This window comes from Dermacentor albipictus, chromosome 2 (assembly GCF_038994185.2).
Source record: "Dermacentor albipictus isolate Rhodes 1998 colony chromosome 2, USDA_Dalb.pri_finalv2, whole genome shotgun sequence".
NCBI lineage: Eukaryota > Metazoa > Arthropoda > Arachnida > Ixodida > Ixodidae > Dermacentor > Dermacentor albipictus.
Genome location: NC_091822.1, coordinates 68,041,692 through 68,061,495, shown reverse-complemented (window position 1 = coordinate 68,061,495; position 19,804 = coordinate 68,041,692). Strand labels below are relative to the sequence as shown.

Sequence of the window (19,804 nt, the reverse complement as noted above, 5' to 3'; positions counted from 1 at the left end):
GTCAATAGATCTTAGTATAGTTTCCGCGTCTATACTGCCCGAACTCGAATGGGAAGTTACGAGCAATCCTTACGGGAGTGATCACTTCCCCGTACTGCTAAGAACATCTAAAGAAAATGAATTTCCTCCACAAGCCCCTAGGTGGAAGATACATACAGCCGACTGGGAGAAATTCCGAACACTTACTAACATCTCGCTGGCTGATATGTCTTCTTTAGAAATCGATGCAGCTGTGGAGTACTTTACAGCCTTCATCATAGATGCCGCAACTAAATGTATATCACAAGTAAATGGATTGGCAGGCAAACGGCGTGTCCCCTGGTGGAACGATGATTGTAGGATCGCTCGTAAGAAACAAAATAAAGCGTGGGGGTTGCTACGCGCCTCCCCCACTGCGGAGAATCTTATCAATTTTAAAAAAGTAAAATCCCAAGGCAGGCGAACCCGCCGACAGGCCAGAAGAGAGAGCTGGCAGAACTTTTTAACAGGTATCAACTCGTATACAGATGAGGCCAAAGTCTGGAACAGGGTTAGTAGAATAAGAGGGCGACAAACATACTCCCTCCCTTTAGTAAACACACAAGGCGAAACCCTGCAAGACCAGGCAGATTCACTTGGGGAGCACTTTGAGCGTGTGTCAAGCTCAATCAATTATTCCCAGTCCTTTCTTAAACATAAAGAAATAATAGAACGTCAGCCAATCATACGGAAATCCAGGCAGAATGAACACTATAACCAGCCTTTCGGTATTGCCGAGTTGAGAGCTGCCTTGAACACATGTAAAAGCACTGCACCGGGACCAGACAGAGTCATGTATGACATGATCAGGCACCTACATACTGACGCACAAGTTACACTTCTTACACTATACAATACTATTTGGGCTTCGGGATACCTCCCATCCACATGGAAAGAAGCGATTGTGGTTCCTGTCCTAAAGCAGGGAAAAGACCCTTCCTTGGCGGCTAGTTACCGTCCGATAGCTCTAACTAATTGTCTGTGTAAGCTTTTTGAAAAAATGATAAATCGCAGACTTATACATTTCCTTGAGCTCAACAATATACTCGATCCTTATCAGTGTGGATTCCGAGAAGGGCGGTCCACAACCGATCATATTGTGCGCATGGAAGGAAATATCCGCGATGCCTTTATACATAAACAGTTTCTTCTATCGATATTCCTCGATATGGAGAAGGCATATGACACGGCATGGCGTTACGGGATCTTACGAGACCTGTCGGAAATTGGCATCCGTGGAAATATGCTGAACACAATTGAAAGCTATTTGACAAATCGTACCTTCCGAGTAAAAGTCGGCAATGAACTCTCACGTCCCTTTACGCAAGAAACTGGTGTACCCCAAGGTGGCGTGCTCAGCTGCACTCTCTTTATCGTAAAGATGAACACGCTACGTGGTTCACTACCACCTGCCATTTTTTATTCCGTATACGTAGATGATATACAAATAGGCTTCAAATCCTGCAACCTTACAGTATGCGAAAGACAGGTACAGCAGGGCTTGAACAAGGTTTCCAAGTGGGCAGACGAAAACGGATTTAAGGTCAACCCCCACAAAAGTGCTTGTGTTCTCTTCACAAGAAAGAGAGGCCTGGTCCTAGATCCTTGTGTAGAACTGGGCAGACACCAAATTCCTGTCAGCAAAGAACACAAATTCCTTGGTGTTATTCTTGACTCTAGGCTCACTTTCATTCCTCACATAAAACACGTTAAAGAAAAATGTCTAAAAACAATGAACCTACTTAAAATCCTATCATACACAACATGGGGTAGCGACAGGAAGTGCCTGTTGAATCTTTACAGGAGCCTAGTTCGGTCGCGAATAGACTATGGAGCCGCAGTGTATCACTCTGCCGCCCCGAGCGCGCTAAAGATGTTAGACCCCGTGCACCATCTGGGAATCCGTCTGGCCACTGGGGCATTTAGAACAAGCCCTGTTGAAAGTTTGTATGTTGAGTCCGATGAGTGGTCACTCCATTTTCGGAGAACTTACATCAGCTTCAACTATTTTCTGAAAGTGCGCTCTAATAAGGAACATCCGTGTTTCACAACCGTTAACGACTTGACATGTGAAACACTTTTTCATAACAGACCCTCTGTGAGACTTCCTTTCTCACTGCGTGCAAGAGAACTTAGCACGGAAATGGATGTCCCAGTTCTCGACCAACGCCTAATGCCTCCAGCTAAGCTAGTACCACCCTGGGAGTGGCAGCTGATAGAATGTGACACATCCTTTGTACAGGTCACTAAACATGCGTCAGAGACACATATCAAAATGCACTTCTTGGAGCTCCAGTACAAGTACTCGTGCACAGAGTTTTATACAGACGCTTCTAAGTCGCATGCCGGGGTGTCCTACGTAGCCATTGGCCCATCCTTCTCGGAATCCGGTGTACTGCACCCTGAAACAAGCATATTTACGGCTGAGGCCCATGCACTACTGTCGGCTATGAAACATATCAGAAAATCAAATATTCAAAAAACAATTTTATTTACAGACTCCTTAAGCGCGGTAAAAGCCTTGAAGTCACACTGTAAACACAGAAACCCCGTAATTATTGAGCTCTATTCCCTCCTCTGTAGAGCGTATATGTCTAACCAGCATGTCATTATATGCTGGGTGCCTGGACATAGGGGCATCGAGGGTAACGTTCTAGCAGACCAGATGGCCACATCAATTTCATTGCATACAGTCAGTCCTACTGCTTCGGTCCCTGTCACGGACCTGAAGCCTTTCTTAAGAAGGAAACTGCGAAACCACTGGCAACGTAAGTGGGACGCAGAAGTAAATAACAAACTGCACGTGATAAAGCCACAGTTAGGTTCTTGGCCCTCCGTAACAAAATCACGGCGAACAGATGTCCTATTCTGTCGCCTCAGAATAGGACACACATTTGGTACACACAACTTCTTACTCACTGAAAATGATCCTCCAACCTGCGGTAGATGCGGGGAGAGGCTGACCGTCCTCCATGTCCTCCTGGAGTGTCGGAAAGCCGAATCTGACAGAAAGAAACATTTTCCGTTAGCATACCGGCAGCATATTCCCCTTCATCCTGTAATGTTACTCGGCCCAGAACCGCTCTTCGACACTAACGCAGTCCTAAGTTATCTGAAAGATGTTGTGTTGCATGTTGTTAGCCCAACATGTTCGTAGCGTCTCCTCTCTTCAGAGGATGGCGCTGCGATAGTTCTTTCGTGTAGCACGTGCCTCTAGGCCCTTGTGTTTCAAGGGCTCTGGCGAGGCAACAGTGCTCCAGGCAATTTTTACCATCTCATATATTTTCTATTCTGCATCATTCTTTCACGATGGATTTTAGTGTTCATAGTATTCGTCATCTGTCATCGCCATAATTTTATAACAAGTTAATTTTACGCACTTTACAGCGAATATTTTTAGGCCACTTTACAGCCAAGTCACATCTTCCATAATACATCGTCAACATTACCACTTGTCATGGCGCTCTTTGGCCAAACCTGGCCCTTGCGCCACAAAAAACCACACATCATCATCAATTTCAGGTTTTCTCTTAGCCTGTCTGCATTGATGTTTATGCACCTAGGCACTCCGTCTATTATTTGGTGTGCTGGTTGTCGATGCTCCATTACCTAAAGGTGTCCCTGAAAGAAATAACGTCAGTGGGTCATAATGAATGTAATATGTTTTTTTTTATTTCTTCGAAAATCTTTGTTTTGATGTAGAAGTCTTTTACAGATAAACGAAGTCCACAATTTCATAGTATTATTCTTGCGATTTCGAAGTTGAGGGCTGTTTGCAACAAGTCAGTGGTCTTTTAAGCTCACTAGATGATAATTTCATGCGTTCCTATGCAATGCTTATAGAGATCCTGGACTTGTGCTTCGTAAAAAAACTACACATTATTAGTTCGCAGAAACGCTGTCATACCAATTATCCTTTTTCTTGTAACGTTGACTGAAATGATCTCTCATAATGGCTGTTTTATGAATGCCGGAGCACAGCCTCTAGTTTACTTACAATTGCAGCTTTTGGCACAAGAAACCGAAAAGAAAATGGCTCAGATATCGCCACTCCACTTCATATGGCGATCGTTAACGCGAGGCACTTTTAGCAACGACAACTACCTATAGCTAACTGCTACACTTTGGAGATATTCACATTCGCACTCGTGGTCGGCCGACAGAGGTCGCGCGACAGTCGGCAACTACCGAATAAGCTCCGACCGACGAATTCGCATCATAAGAGTTAGTATTTTCATGGTTGCGCAGTATAAAAAACAGCGAACATAGAAGCATTGTTTAGCTTAACCATGTAAAAAAAATGAGGCACAACCCATCTCACGAGGACCCTGATGCAATTAGCATTCAAGCAATGTAACGAGAATGCACATTGTTAAATCACGACTAATTCACATCTGCAGTACATATTCATCAGATACTTCGGCTGCTGCGGCTATAGCGGCGTACACAGTACACAGAATTGACTCGCTTCGCAATGCCACGCGCTTGCCAAGGTCACCCATGAGCATGACAGCATGACGGCCGCTCTCTGACGACGACACAGTGACGACGATGGAAGGACGAATAATGGTTGACATCGATGGAACTACATAAGTGGTAAGATGACGACAACAAGATGACAGTAGATGGCTATCTCGAAATGACGGCGATGGCATAATGACAACCGGATGGTGAAGCTGGTATAGCGGTGATGGCAAGACTACCACTGCGCCATGGCAAGACGGCAATGGTATGAAAACGGATAATAATAATATTTGGGGTTTTACGTGCCAAAACCACTTTCTGATTATGAGGCACGCCGTAGTGGAGGACTCCAGAAATTTTGACCACCTGGGGTTCTTTAACGTGCACCTAAATCTAAGCACACGGGTGTTTTCGCATTTCGCCCCCATCGAAATGCGGCCGCCGTGGCCGGGATTCGATCCCGCGACCTCGTGCTCAGCAGCCCAACACCATAGCCACTGAGCAACCACGGCGGGTGAAAACGGATACATGACAGCGAATGCCTGATAACGACACAACGACGGTGGTAGCATAAAAACGACGACTTAATTTTGATTACGTGAAGACAGTGTAATTACTATAGAATGACGACGAAATAATGATTTCGATAGAATGGCAAAGGCTGTGTGATGACGACGGCATGATGCCATTTCGGGAGTAAAGACAAATGTATAACGAAAGTCATTGTAACGACGGCCGATTAACAGCGGCCGGATGACGACGACTGTGGGATAACGATGGCATGATGACGACAACATTACGAAAGTAGGATGAGGAATTTAGAATGAAGTCTATGGAATCTACCACGACGTATGAGAATAATGGGACGACGACGTCGTTTAGATGGCGGTGGCAAAAGTGATGGCGTTTCACAAGTGATGGCAATGGTAACACGACCGTGTGACGTTAACGGCATAATGATGATAAAGAGGAAAAAATGACCATGACGGGACGACAACGAAGGCATAGAAACAAATCTATGATGACAGTACAATGATGCCTTTGGTACTGCAATTTTTCGAGGACACTGACATGACGATGAGCGCATTACGATGATGGTGTGAAGACAACTGTATGGCGACGACTGTATGGCTGGATGACGAAGCGTAACGACGTAGGCATTACGATAGTCGGATGGCGAAACTGGAGGACCGACAATAGAGCGGAAGCAGTGGCATCAGAATTGTATGATAAAGAAAGCATGGCGACTGTATGGTGAACTAATGCATAATTTGCCAAGGTAAGAAGACTCTGTGCATGCGTTTTGTTTGTGGATTACTCATTGCCTTCGTATTTAGTAATAATTATAGGGAATACATTCCTCTTTCAGAGCACTGTATATGCCTTTTTGCGATAGCTTTTAGCAGTACCATAAAGGTAGCCTATTTAGGCAAACGCTGCAAGTGAGGAGTTTTAATCTTTAATGCACCGACTAGCACTAACTCCAATGGAGATATATAAAGAAATACGTGCTTCCTGACATGTTCTTTACGAAATGACATTCAGAGGATGCAGCTAGCTTACTGTGGTAACAGAACCAATATTCTGGTTGCGTTGCACCGACCAAGAATTTTGTCGCTCCGACCAAGAACAATGCTAGAACAGGAATAGAAAAGAAAGCATTTTCCTTATTTCTACATTCTCTTCCTTGGTTGGCATCCTGAATACTAAGCTAGCTTACAGCGCTCATTGAAACAACATTACGAAGAAATGATTTGCTAGTGAGTAAATCAGAATTCTAACTCTTCACCTTATTGCTTCTCACCTGAGTTTTTTTTCTTCGTACGCAGTAACTTTCGAGACGGAAAGGCTACTTGGTTTTCGTCTGCAATCCGCGGACCGCTCCGAGGGACGTGGCCTCATTCAATGTTTGCGCCGAGACTTGAAACCAATTAGATGGCGCCTTTTGTCTTCGGATGGCATAGATTGTGATGCGCACACTTCATTTCAATGATATCATTTGTGCAAGCGCGCTCCCGTCGGCTTATCAGCAAGGGTATAGCTGACGGCTGTTTTCCTGAAGACTTCTTTTCCGCAAGCGTCAGTCACGAGGAAATTCATTATCACTGCGTAGGATGTTGCCAGCGTGCTCTCGTAAACTACTGTGGTACGAGCTCTTTTGTTGTGGTTAGCTAACTTCTCTCGATATAACGTCGCCTATAAGGTGCTCGAACATCATTTACACAGTTTAACAGCAACACAACCGACAGCAACACAACCAACTTAGGCGCGATCGGCTTAGGGCTCATTTGCTGTGACGGCAGGATGTTATCGTAGTAGGTGCCATCATCTGTTACCACAAAATATGGTAGATAGCTTTCAGAAGAACAGCCCTCAGAGAAGCTAAAGCCCTCACTGGCGCGGTGACGAATGTACGATATTTGATTGTATGACGACAATGGCGTGGCGACGACGGTATCAAGCGAATGAAATGAAGCTGCAATGACAGCGATGAAACCACCACGACGGCATCACGACGATGGTATGACAGTGAACGCATCCCGAAGAGTGTATGGTGAGGTTGGCAGGAAAAGAGAATCATAAGTACTGTTGAATGACGACGGCATGGTTGCGTTGGAATGATATGAATGGAACGGGGATCACGGTTAACAACGACATTCAAGCGAGAACAGTATAACGACGGTAGCCGGACATCGTCCCTATAACATAAATCGAATGACGACGATCACGTGACCGCGAGAGCATGTTGGCGACTCTACGACAACGATGGCCTGACGGTGACAGCGTGATGACCACGGCGCGATGACGATGCCACATGCCCAACGGCATGGCGATATACCCAGTAAAATGGTGCCGCTAGGCAAATACCCAAAGAATCTCTAGGCTGCAATATCTCCGTTCTTCGTGACGGGCCCAGCACTGGGGACGAGGCCAATGGCGCAAAGCTGAGCTGATAGAACGATAGAATGTCCTTATTTCTGTTCCCTCCTAATGTTTGCAGCAGATTAATTATCTCTTGGAATGGAGTGCTATCGCGTAGCTGCGGCATTCGGCGATTCGTGTGGGGAATCAGCCAGACAGCTGTCAGACACAGAAGCCACCTTTAATGTCAGGGATCTGGCTTCAGACATGATCAAGCTGGCGTCTACGGCGATGCCACAAGGGGCAGTCACTTCTTAAGCATCTTTAATCTCATCAAGATTGTTCTATGCAAAAGACTCTCTGATATCGGCGGTATCAGTCACACCACATACGCAGACGTCATCACCACATGGTGCACGGGAGGCAGCGACGGACAGGTAGAGACGACCCTGCAAGAGGCGACTGATGCTACAGAGCCGTACCTCGAGCCCACGGACCTTCGGTGCTCGCCGCACCAAAGGCCCGTGTGCACAGAGGCCCCAAACCAAAGGGATGGAAGCCACTCGCCGAGTGCGAAATAAAACAGCGCACAAACAATGGAGGCTATATACCGAGGGTGGATGCCATCCGGATTCTCGGCATGATGATCGAGTCGAGTGGCGCTAACAACCAGAAAGTTTTGCGACTCTCTAAGGAAGCGGTCATTGCCATCAGACTAATGAGAAGAGTGTAAAACCGGCAGGAGGGCCTCGGAGAAGATACGCTCGTTAGAGTGGTATTTGCGTTCGTGTTGTGCCATTTCACTTGTGCCTTTTCACAACTGGCATAGGACAGAGCGGGGTAAGCTCAGCTGATTAATCAGGAAGGCTGTCAAGGGAACTTTCGTCCTACACATATACACGCACATAGACCGCTTACTTCAAAACTCGGCGCGTATAACGCGCACATTATTTTTTTCTTTAGGTTTTGAAAGCCGCACATAATTCGACATATTTGTCATCGCATTTTAACAGCAAATCCAGGCGTCATTGAAACCGAACATCACGGGAGCATAGAAAAGGAGGCCTCTATCATATGAGAACGAAACACTTCATCACGACAAGAGCGATGAAGTTGGAAACCGAACGCCTCGGCCAGACGCGACAGCTACTGATACATCACGCTTTCCCTGGAAAGCATGTGTGGCCGTGTGCCGTGTCAGGATTTGTTGCGGATGCTTTTATTTAAACTTTGCCCCACACTTCTTTATGGGGCATTGTCGTCTGACGTCCAGCAGGGCGCGCTCAATGTTATTGCTCGATTGAGTTCTGAATTTTGATGAATATTGGAAATGAAGTGTCATTTTCAAGACATTTGACATATGGGTGTGCATGAAGATGTCTCTCCCTACGAAATGTGCTATTTAGGCAATTGACCCCAAGGCACTAATAAAAAAGCTCATTGATGAAAGTTTGCTGGGCATTCTTCTGAAGCTGACGTTATTAGCTGAAAAGTAGGTCCGTCTCGCCTTGAAACTCGGCCGCAAGTACGCGATGTTCGGTGTGCGCAGAGCATTTTTGTCGATATTGTCTTAAAAATGAAGCGCCTTGCATATTCATGATTGTATTGCGCTTAGTATCACACTGACGCTGCAGCACGAACATAAAAGAAGAAAAAGCCAACGTACGTGGCGCAACCTGCGAACTCCTTTAATACCTTTAAAATTACGCCTATCTTCATGGCGATAGAAGGGCGGGAGGGCGTAGGTGTGAAATATCAGATACGAGAAGGTGGCGACATGTGATGGTGCGGTGGGCACCCGTTGGCCCTTGAAAACTCGATCTCAGATTCGATGAGCGTGATGGACTTAGTGATTATGCATTTCCCTTTTTCTGTTGCTATCACAACTGCTTCTCATATTTCACGCTGTCTTTTCGTTTTTGCGGTGCCAGCGACTTTGTTGCTGTGTAGTTGCTTAGAGCATTTGCATTGCGCAGCCATGTTGGTAGGCACTGTCAGTAGCTGGACCATGAACTTGTGCTGCATGTTTCAAACAGTGTAAATGCTCTCCGCGACTAGATAACACCGAAAGACATTGGCACAGCACAAACAACAAAAGAGCCAGAAATATGGTAAGCACTTCGAACAAACATGTAGAGGGCGCTTAAGCTTCGCCTTTCAGAATGGAACGCGATAGCACTCAAATATCTCTATTTCTCACGCTTCCCGGCAACTGCAGCTTATGTAACCGTAATGTTTACTGGGAAACGTTGGCCGCGAACACTATGCGCGAAGGGGTGCGTTCTCTTAGAAACACGGCCTCTTGCTTGGGCCGACCTTCTGTTATTGTTTCGCACGTTGAATAGTTTAGTCTGAGAAGATTTAGCGCGAAAGTACGCCCTGTTGGTGTTTTCGTTCATTGCATTTGTTTGTGGGCTGTCATTCTCAAAATACCGGGGAATAACTTTGCAAAGAATGTAGTGCAAGTGTGAACAACTTTAGTGATAGAAAAACAACTACAGTGCCGTGCAGATATGTAGAGCGATTTTGGGCACAGGACGCTCGGCGTCGAACGCCGGCACCGCAATTTCTGCGACACGGGGCCCTTGGCGCTATCACGCCAAAAAAGATAAGCGCGCAGGCCCTTCACGTTTATCGAAATTGAGGTCGAGTTTGCCGGGGCCAGCGGGCGGGGTGGGCAAGTCCGCTGTTCCGACCGACCGCATGATAACATGGAATTATCTTATCATATCTTATATAGCAGCAAAGCGTTACCCGCGTTATCCTCTAGCTGGCTTGGAATTTTCGGGAACTTGTTCTGCGCTCACCCAAAAACAGTACCGCCACCTAGCGGCCGCGCCAACTCATACGGACCTCATACTGGAGATGGAAATGGGCTTCGATTTTGTGTTTCCGCGTAAAAGAATTATGTTTTCTCGTGGCTGTAATGTCTGCAGCTTGTGTTTAGTTCGTACTTTACAAATATTCTAACGCAATTTACTTTGAGAAATTCAGTTAGTTCAAAAAAGCGCTTCCGCTTGGCGGAAAGCCAAGAAGAATAAAGATATATGGCACTTCCATGCACGTGCATGCACGTGTGACGCACGTGTGCGCACAATGTATTTGTTTCACCCCTCACCCCCTTCACTCACAATTTACGAGTATATAAGCATGCTTGTAGCAGTGTTAAACGAGTTGGTAGGTGTGCCACGTACGTGCTCTTTTTGTTCTTTTGTATTGGTTCTTTATTTCCTCCGTCCATATCATACTAAGCGCAATACAATCATGGACGTCCACTAAACCGACCTGTACATTGCTTTACTAAATATCTTGCATATAGCACTTCCTCCTTAATTCCATTCAGCCGATTAGGCGGTCTTAAATACTGCTCGAAAGAAGACTACTTGAGCACACAGGTTGCATATCTTGGCGACGTGAACAGCCACATTTGAAGGGATGGCCACTTCACTGAGCTTCTTGTTTGCCTTGTGAACACATATATATTAAAAATGATAATTTATGTTAATATATTTATTGTATAACATGTGCAAGTTTTCCGGCTGCACCCATGTCGCCTTCCTGTCACGTTAAGTCCTAAATATGCGAAAGCTCACCGCATGAAAGTTACGTGCACACATTAAAAGCGCAACAATATACCAAAAAAAGGATTTTTTTTAAATAGCCGGACACAGCCCTGTTCGGAAAGGAATACAGGTTGTCTGCCTGCTGTCATTCGGACATTGACTTCGCGGGCTGCCGCGGACAATTAATTTATGTGCGCATAATAAACAATTTCGCATGGTAGTGTAACGTTGTCGAACACTTTCGACACATTGACGAGTTTGCTCTGGCAACTGTACTTCGCTGAGGATCTGTTTTAGCGGCATTTTGCCCTTCGGTTGCATCCCGCTGCGATTTTGGACGAGCCACCACAAGCTAAGCAAGGGGAAGCGTGGTTATTGCAGCCGCTGGCAACACCCTCCTATTCCGGTTGTCTACTTTCACTGTTCTAACTCGACCCTACCGGAACCCTCACCACTGCTGCATGCTTCTCGCCTCTCGTGAGCCGAATGGATAAGAAAGGGCTGCCAAGCTGTGCAATGCTATTTATTTTGAATGCAAAGAAAAGTGACCTCCTATAAACGAGGAGCGCGCTTGATTGACTGGTTCAAACAACGCAGTGGGTCACCGCCGGATGGTTACGCCCGTGGTCTCATAAATTTGACGTGTGATGATTCTGGAATGAAAACACATTGGAATACGTTTGCGTTATAGTGCCCCTTGGTTTAATTTTCGTGGCTTGTGGTTTGAAACGTTCCTGCGACCAAAGAACATTTCTTCGCTTACCCTCACGGGTTTTGCGTGGATATTTGCTGCTTTCGTCTGCTCAGGCGGTCCGTATCTCGGCTGACATGCTTATGGATATACATGTAATGTTGCACGATTCTCCAGTATCGGGCATTGTGCAAACTGGCACCCGATTTGGCGCGAATCAAGTCGACGCTGGGCGGCAGATGATGTAAAGTTAAGCGCGGACATGAGGTACAGCAGAAACACGTCGTCCTAATATTTCCATCATTTTTATTTTTTTTCTTTACTTTGTTGTGATCGATCCTTTGTTGTGATACCGTCGCCATCGTTCCACTACGTTCATTTTGTCCGACGTCACTGCATTTTCACTTTGTCGTCATAACACCACCGTCGTTTGACGTTATCATCCTTTCGTTGCTTTCCTATCTTTATCAAGTAGCCGTCGTCATTTCATCGCCATCGCTGTTTCTACGTCGTACAATGATCGTCATATATTCGTGGTCATGCCATTGTCGTGATGCTGTTGTGGCCATTCAATTGTCGTTATTCCAACTTCTTGATCTAACTGTTTTCAGGCCGTTGTGTCACGTCATCGTTGTAATACAGTCATCGTCGTCCCATTAGCTTCATGCCATCTCTGTCACGCCATTGTCATCACATTGCCCTGCTGCCATTTTCGTCACATCGCCATCCTTGTTACATTGTCGTCATGCCATCATGGTCGTTCAATTATCGTCATTCTATCATGGTCCTTGCACCGTCATAATGCTGCCATGCTTATAACGTTGCCGTTATCTAGAAGTAGCCACCCATTCTTGGTCACATTGCCGTTGGGATCACGTCGAGTTATTTAGATCTTTTTGTTGGGGTATCGTCATACTATTGTCGTCACGCTATCGTCGTTATGCAGTCGACTTAACGACAATAACTCTGCCATTACGGCGTCATCGTCATACCTTCGTCATTACCCCAAAATTGTCATCCCATTGTCGTCACGTCGCGTTCGTCGTACCGTGGTTGTCGTTCCCTTATCGTAATTCTTTCTTCGTAATTCCATCGACGTCATCGCGTCCTTGTAATACAGTCGTCATCATTACATCATAGTCAGTAAGTCTCCCTCATTCAATTATAGTCACTGCAGCGTCTTCAGGCCATCGTCGTCATACGGCTTGTTATGCCGTCATGATCGTTCCGTCATCTCTCATTCAAGAGTATTCTTCCTGTCGTCCTCACGCCTTCGTCAACATGCCGTTGCTGTCAAACTGTCGTCGTCGTATTCTCAGCGTCAAGCTGCTCTCATCATACCGTCATCGTGATTCCTTCGTCGTTGTGCGCGGATGGATGGAGGGATGTTATAAAATCAAGAGCTTGGTGGCGCAGCCCACCACCCCGTTCCAAAGGGGATGCTCATACTGCCTAATGTCCTACCTAGGTTAAACAATAAAAAAGAAAAAAACCACCATGTACTACCACACCTAAATTTTCTGATCCTCTATAGCGAACATGCTTTTGTACGTCTCCGAATTTTGTTGTTTCCCTACTCTTCTTCCACCAATCCTCCAATCACCTTTTTCTAATGCCTAATACCGCGCATGTTATTTTTCCCCTGCTTCCGCTGAACCCAAGGGCTTCAAGAAGGCCAGTGGTGCCTAATTCAACCGCTGGGCAGACGACTTCACATTCTAATAAAACATGATAGTTTCCGTTTCCCTACCTTTGCCGCACTAAGCACATGCTTCTTCTTCCTTCTTATATCTCGCATTATAGGTGCGTGTTCTAAGGCACCCCAATCTCGCTTCGAAAAGTAATGAGCTTCCCTTTGAGTTATCATAAATTCTTTCTTTCCTGATTTCGTTTTTTTCCTCTAAAGTAGTTACTCATGGCAGGTTTATTTTCCATTGCTGCCACCCATGAGATTATTTCAGCCTCTCTGACATTCCGCTTGACCTTCTTTGTTTCTGTGTTGCCCACCCTACAGGCCGTATACTTGCTGGCAAGCTTCTTAGTTCTTTTCCTCCACTGTGAATCAATGTTTTTCCTGTACAGATACCTTAATACTCTCCCAGCCCATTTAATTTCTTCCATATTCCTCAGCCGTTCTTCATACTCAATTTTACTGCGAGCTTCGCTTGCTTCAAAACTAGTCCAGCCCATATCACCCTGCACAGCTTGATTGTAGTCTTGCCGTGAGCGCCCAATGCGAGGCGACACACTGACCTTTCGTTTCCATCGAGTCCTGATTGTACCCCTGATTTAAAGCAAACAGCCGCATTTCCAAATATAAGTCCTGGAAACACTACACCTTTCCACATACCTCGGAGCACCTCGTACCCCAGATCTTCATGTTCGAGCACTACAGTTTTTTGTTGCGGTAGGCGCTAGCCACTGAAAATTAAACAAGAACAGCGTTCCCCAGAAACTCCAACGCCAGCTTAGCTAAAGCCGGTGGCTGCAACGCTTGGAATCTGCAATATTCACAGCGAAGCTGTTTTACTCTAGCCCTTGTATCCCCTGCATGCGTCCCTGAGGTGGGGGGGAGGGGGGTGGCTGCCCTCTCCGGCTCATGTCCGTGTCGGCGACAGGAATGCGAACGCCCATCCAGGAGATTTTCTTTTTACCTTGGAGAAGATAGGCAAATTTCTAATTAAACAACGCGACTAGCAAGCAGAAACTAAATTTTTGCAGCGCACGTTTCAGTGCCAGGTTGCAATTAAACTTGATGCTCCGGCAGTTTAAAGGCGCTACAGCCTTCCATCCACGTACACTGAAAGTGAGCGATATATTTGCACAATTTATGAAAGGTAAGACAGGTATTTGTCAGATTTCATTCAATTACGCCGTTCATAAAGGGATAAATTGCAGCGCAAGTCACAATAATAAGAACAAATGGACGTTACGCATGTCAGACAGATGGGTATATCATATGACAAAAGAAAGCAAGCTTTGCGTAAGTTGAACTAATACAGGTCATGTTTGATTTAGTCACTTCCTTTACAGAGGCACAGCTGTCAAAGTATAAAAGCTGACATCCTAAGGCCAGGAATAAGCGAGTTTTGGCCTAACAAACAACAAAGCGTAATTAACTGTTTGGTATCCTATTACAGACGTGAATACGCTTTGCATCTAGTTCATCTTTTCGCGACGACAGGAAAAAAGCGCATAGAAAACCACAAGTCACCTGGAACTGCACATATACATACGCCCATTTGTACGCAAGCATGCCATACAAGAAATCTGTACAAACCGCCCCACACTGCCCAGTAAATGCAGAAGTGTCCGCAGCAGCAAAGGCTGTTCGCTGAAATACAACACCAATATGTTATTTTGCTTTGACGCGCAGCAGTTCCGAAACGATAGGTTTTGGCGCTTGCTTGTTGCAGATGCTTCTCGTAGCCAATCACTCGAAAAAAGAAATGCAAGTACGGTCCCACCAGGGCTGAATCTCCGCATGGCTGTCATTCGCTGTTTTAATGCAGACGCTCTGTGAACGCTAGCGCCAAGGTCCCCTTCAGTTATGGCCCTATGAGGGTGACGCTTTTGCAATATGGCGGCGCACACCATTCTTTACGTTGTCATGGCAACAGGAACAGGAGCCGCGTGGCGCCTCCTCACCCTAGTAAACACCCCTTAATCTTCGTAAAGTACTGACACTCTCCTCCTCTGCCGCAGAAGACCTTTCGCAGAGTGAATGCATGCATAGCAACGCAGTGCGCTTTAGGCTCTCGCGTTGGCTTTCTAGCTCCGCGTAACTTCGTATACAGCATAGACTTCATATTCGGGCGGTTATACAAATTCAGTTACGGCAGCTTTCGTTTCATTTTTTGATAACTATTTCTTAAACAAGTATCTGAAGGGGTGTTAACGCTGTGCGTTGACGACTGCGAATGTATCGCGTGCCCTACAATTAGCTACGCACAATTTGTTAAGCGCGTTACGCAAGATCTTGTTGCGAATGGTTGTATATAACACGTTTACGATCGAATGCCAACATCATGACTTCCAGCAAGCCCTCAGTAGCCTAAAGAATCCGCGCCGCCCTTACCATGTGAATTCGCGGTGCGTATCAGCTATGACGTACAAAGGCTGACGGAGATCGGTGCTCTGAAGGTTCGATAGTGTATTACAAGCTACAGTGCCACGAACGTGCGTGCTTGCCATTCTAAGCGTGCGCAAAGGCTCAGAGGTGGGCGCCGGTGCTATTATGTTTCTCGTGTCTCAACGTCAACAGAAATACCGCAGCCGATCCTCGAGTCTGGACTCTGCGTACTTAAGAAAGTAAGATAAGTTTTTAGCATTCGTGCGTGAAGCTGGAGCGCGATAACAATGCATAACTCACTCTCAAACAAGACCATAGTGGGCTTGAGTAAATTTTTTCAGGTTAGTGACTTATCACGAATACCACTTCATCGTGGGTTGGTTCGTCCACTGACTAAGTGACGTACTTGCCGCGAACCGAGTTGCACTGAGATGCATGTACTGAGGACGGTTGCGCTCTCTCCGAAGTAACATTTGCGAGACATGACTTTATATAGTGAAGTCCTGATCGCGCAAAGGATCGCCCCGCCATGACGCGGCCGAAATTGCAGCAAGTGAAATGATGTTTTATATAGGTTAAAAGGATATGAAACGACATTCGAGTTGTAAGTTAACAGTTTATTTGCAGCATGGATGCATTACAGATTTGCCTTTGCAGTCACAAGTACGTGTGCATAATTACGCTTAGCAACATAGGCATTCTTCGCATGCATGAGTTTAACAAGGGCAGGATGCAGTTTTTCAAGTTTATTAAATCACATTAACTACTGAAATGCTTTCATTTAAAGCACAATAGACAACCACTGAGCATTGCTGATAAAAAAATAAAATAACACAGCTGAATTTACAGCGAACGTCCATATTTGAGAAAGGCAGCCCGTATTCAGAAAAAGGTAAGGTGCTTTTTCATCAATTCAAAGTGGGATATCTTCAGGGAATTTAAACTAAGCACTGTCTACAAGATAACTAGCAACAGGTACTTAATCACAACGTAAATATAATCGGAGGAAAAATTACAATGAATAACCACTAGGCAAAAAATTTACAGCCAACTCTAAAGGCTCCTGAGAGCAAGAAGCAATAAAAGAAACTACGTGACATTAACTAAACTCTTCTCACTTAACGCCAGTTGTTGCCACTTGGTTTCCCACACTACGGCTACCACACTTCAAGTTTGCACTTTTTGAAGCTGCGCACTTATTTTCCTTCTTCAAAATAATGTGCAACCGTGTCCTGAAAAACACGTTCAACAGCTTCCTCTCACCATCATGACAAGACGGAAAACAGTTTACCGACTGAACATTGTTCAGAGCAGAGGCTTCTAGCTGTGCAAGAAGCACTTTATTGGGCAGAAGGCCTCGGCTATTTGCACGAAACAAACCCTCTGCAGCTTCCAATAAATGTAGAACTGCTGGCGAAGGCATCACCAGATTAATGTTGTTCGTGTAGGATTTCATCTGTGTCGGCATATTAGCACTGTTTGATTGCATTGCTGCCTTGCACTCGCTACAGCACACTGTGTTTTTCATTTTCAGTAAATTGTTCACAACGTACCCAGGTAGTAGTCTAATGATTCTTGCTCGGCATTGCTCAGTGCAAGAATGTCGTCAGGAAGGGCGACAAACTCTGCGCCTTTTGTCTTCGAACTGGCCTTTCTATCTGTTTTGTCTAGGCCTACCAGAAAAAATCCATCATCGCTGGCATAGCTGCTATTCTTGCTAGGTTTTAAAAACTGTTCCATTGTTGCAGCTCGAATGGCACACCGAAATTCAAGGGGCCTGGGCAGTGGGTTTTTTTAGCGCAATGTGGAAAACAGATTTTCTAATGCGGCTTGCCCGAATCTGCTTAGGAGTACCCAGAAAAAGTCCTTTTTGTTCAAGTAGTATTCTTGCAGTTCGAGCGCAACTGCTGTCGCTAGTACTACTCCTGTCTGTACCGGCTTCCAAGTATTTTTCTTTGCACTGCCAATTTGCACTCTTCGAAATAGGTCAATAACAGCATTAAGGAATGAAACTGTCTCGCCGTACTTTTCCTCATCAAGCTTGCTGATGGCAAGCTTTGTTGTTCTCGATGGCATCAACTTAAACCACCTGAAAACAGTTTCGAAAAACCAAGCAGTTGTCAGAGCTTCCACGGGTAAAATTTTCTGAACTAGGAAATGAATTGAAGCTGCAGTGTCATAGTTAAAAAAATGAATAGGCAAGGCTTACCTTCAATTTTTCGAAATGTCCAAGATCTAAGCAAGCTGGCTTCAAATGAAGTGCAAGATTTAGATCAAGCTTCGCATCAAGCTCTACAAGCATCTTTTTTGCTCAATCTTAACCTCGTTAGACGGCAAGTAATGGTCAGTTACAATATCACTTGGTAAGAAAAATGAGTGACCTCTTGTAAAATGATTGCGAATATTCTTTAAGAGATGCGCTACATCGGCAACAAAATACAACCTTCGACTTGTATCATAGGGGTGCGGGCATGAGACGGAGGTTTTGCAGTATTTGCCGACAATTATTCCAAATTCCCTCCAAACACCTTGGTTACCACCTCCCATATCACCGACCATTGCATCCACGTTGATGGAATTTTTTTCACACGGTTCAATTACCTTCATGATTACGTTCTTAACAGCACTAGAACTAAAAGAATTTTCCGGGGAAATGGTATGCCACAGTCTGCTTCCACCGAGTGGTCACACCCCCTAACATGAAAACTGGCGCATGTGTAGCCAAAGCATCCTCTGGCAGTGTCTCATCAGCTAACGGAAGGGTCGGCCTGCCAATTACAAGGCCGGTCGATTGATCAAGAGATAAACCTGGTGTGAGTTGAATCTCGTCTGGCATTATGACTGCGTGCCGCTTGTGGTCATCCATAGGCTTAACCTGAAGCTTAACCTTAACCTTAACCTGAAAGCAGATATGTAGAGAATATTAATACTATGTATCATGAACGCTGTTATACACACTTACTTTAAGAGCAACACACTGCAGAATGCCGTGAAGCATGCCTGGAGAAAATTTGTTTTTTTTCCAAGTGCCTAATAGTGTGCGTTCAGATGGTAGTGGTGTGCAAAGTTCCTTTACAACAGAATACCCACAGGCACCACAGGACAGTCTAACCTTGAGTTTTTTTAATTGTTGCTGGAGACCAACACACACCTCTCGTCGATGACTTTTCCATGCACTGGAGTTGGTCACAGGCTACAAATTGATCAATTTGTTTCTTCAGGTTGATGTTTTCCTGGACTGCTTTGTTTTTCTTTCGCTGTGTAAATGCCAGGCTTCTCTTTGTACTTTGCAGCTGGTTTTCTAATTGCCGTATCCTCTCCTGTAGAGCACCTACATCATCCGGAGAAATGTACTGGGCCTCTGGAGGAGCTCGTACAGGTAGACTGTCAGTCATGGCATTTGATAGAGCTATAAATGAGACAACATTAGATATCAGCAGTTACAACAATTCAGCGTGGAATAAAAAGAAAGCAGGAGCGAGGCATACCGACCCTAGAATTGGCACTTTCACCGCCCATTTTTCTTAGCCACTCCAATCTGTGACACTCCCCGTGCGAAGATTCAATAGTACAGGTAACACTTGGGGCAGCTGCAAGTAGGAATGCATAAGAAAATCGGTGAGCTAACTATTCATTGCAGGGATGCAAATTTCTAAGGAACACAACCTACAGCTGCTGTCACACATTGCAGCCTGTGAGTCATGTCTGTTCGGGATACGTGCACTGGTCAATGACGCTGTTGACAGAGAAAACTTGGACTTTAGGGGTAGCTATACACAGGTGGCACAACACAATAAAAATTTAACCACAATAGGAGCTGCAGCTTTCAGAAGGAGGTAAGCACCCGTATTCTTGTTCATTAGTGAAGCTCCACAAGGCACAAATAAATATTTCCTATACACTGCACATCACTTTACTACTCCAAGGTTTTCACAGAAGATGTAGCACATACATGCCTTGTGAAGCGCAACTTCACATTGACACTACGGCATGCAGGAATTGCTGAATGTGAGAAAGAAATAGGTATGTGAAGCAGGGTTTCAGAAACCAAAGTTGCTGAATACACTACATGAAGCATTATGTGCAGTGCGTTCAGGCAGTTCCTCATCAAGGACATCTGCGCTGTCTGGACTG

The 19,804-nt window shown here is 45.3% G+C and overlaps 1 long non-coding RNA gene and 1 pseudogene across 1 annotated transcript; both read right to left on the bottom strand.

The window, feature by feature from the left end:
• Window positions 1–1,482: 1,482 nt before the first annotated feature.
• LOC135903250 (uncharacterized) lies at window positions 1,483–6,394 on the bottom strand. Its single transcript, XR_010564766.2, has 3 exons — window positions 6,287–6,394; window positions 2,938–3,020; window positions 1,483–2,420 (listed from the first exon to the last, which is right to left on the bottom strand). It is a non-coding gene; the product is annotated as an uncharacterized lncRNA (long non-coding RNA).
• An 11,351-nt stretch (window positions 6,395–17,745) lies between these two features.
• On the bottom strand, window positions 17,746–19,065 carry LOC135903183 (uncharacterized; annotated as a pseudogene).
• Between the last annotated feature and the right edge of the window lie 739 nt (window positions 19,066–19,804).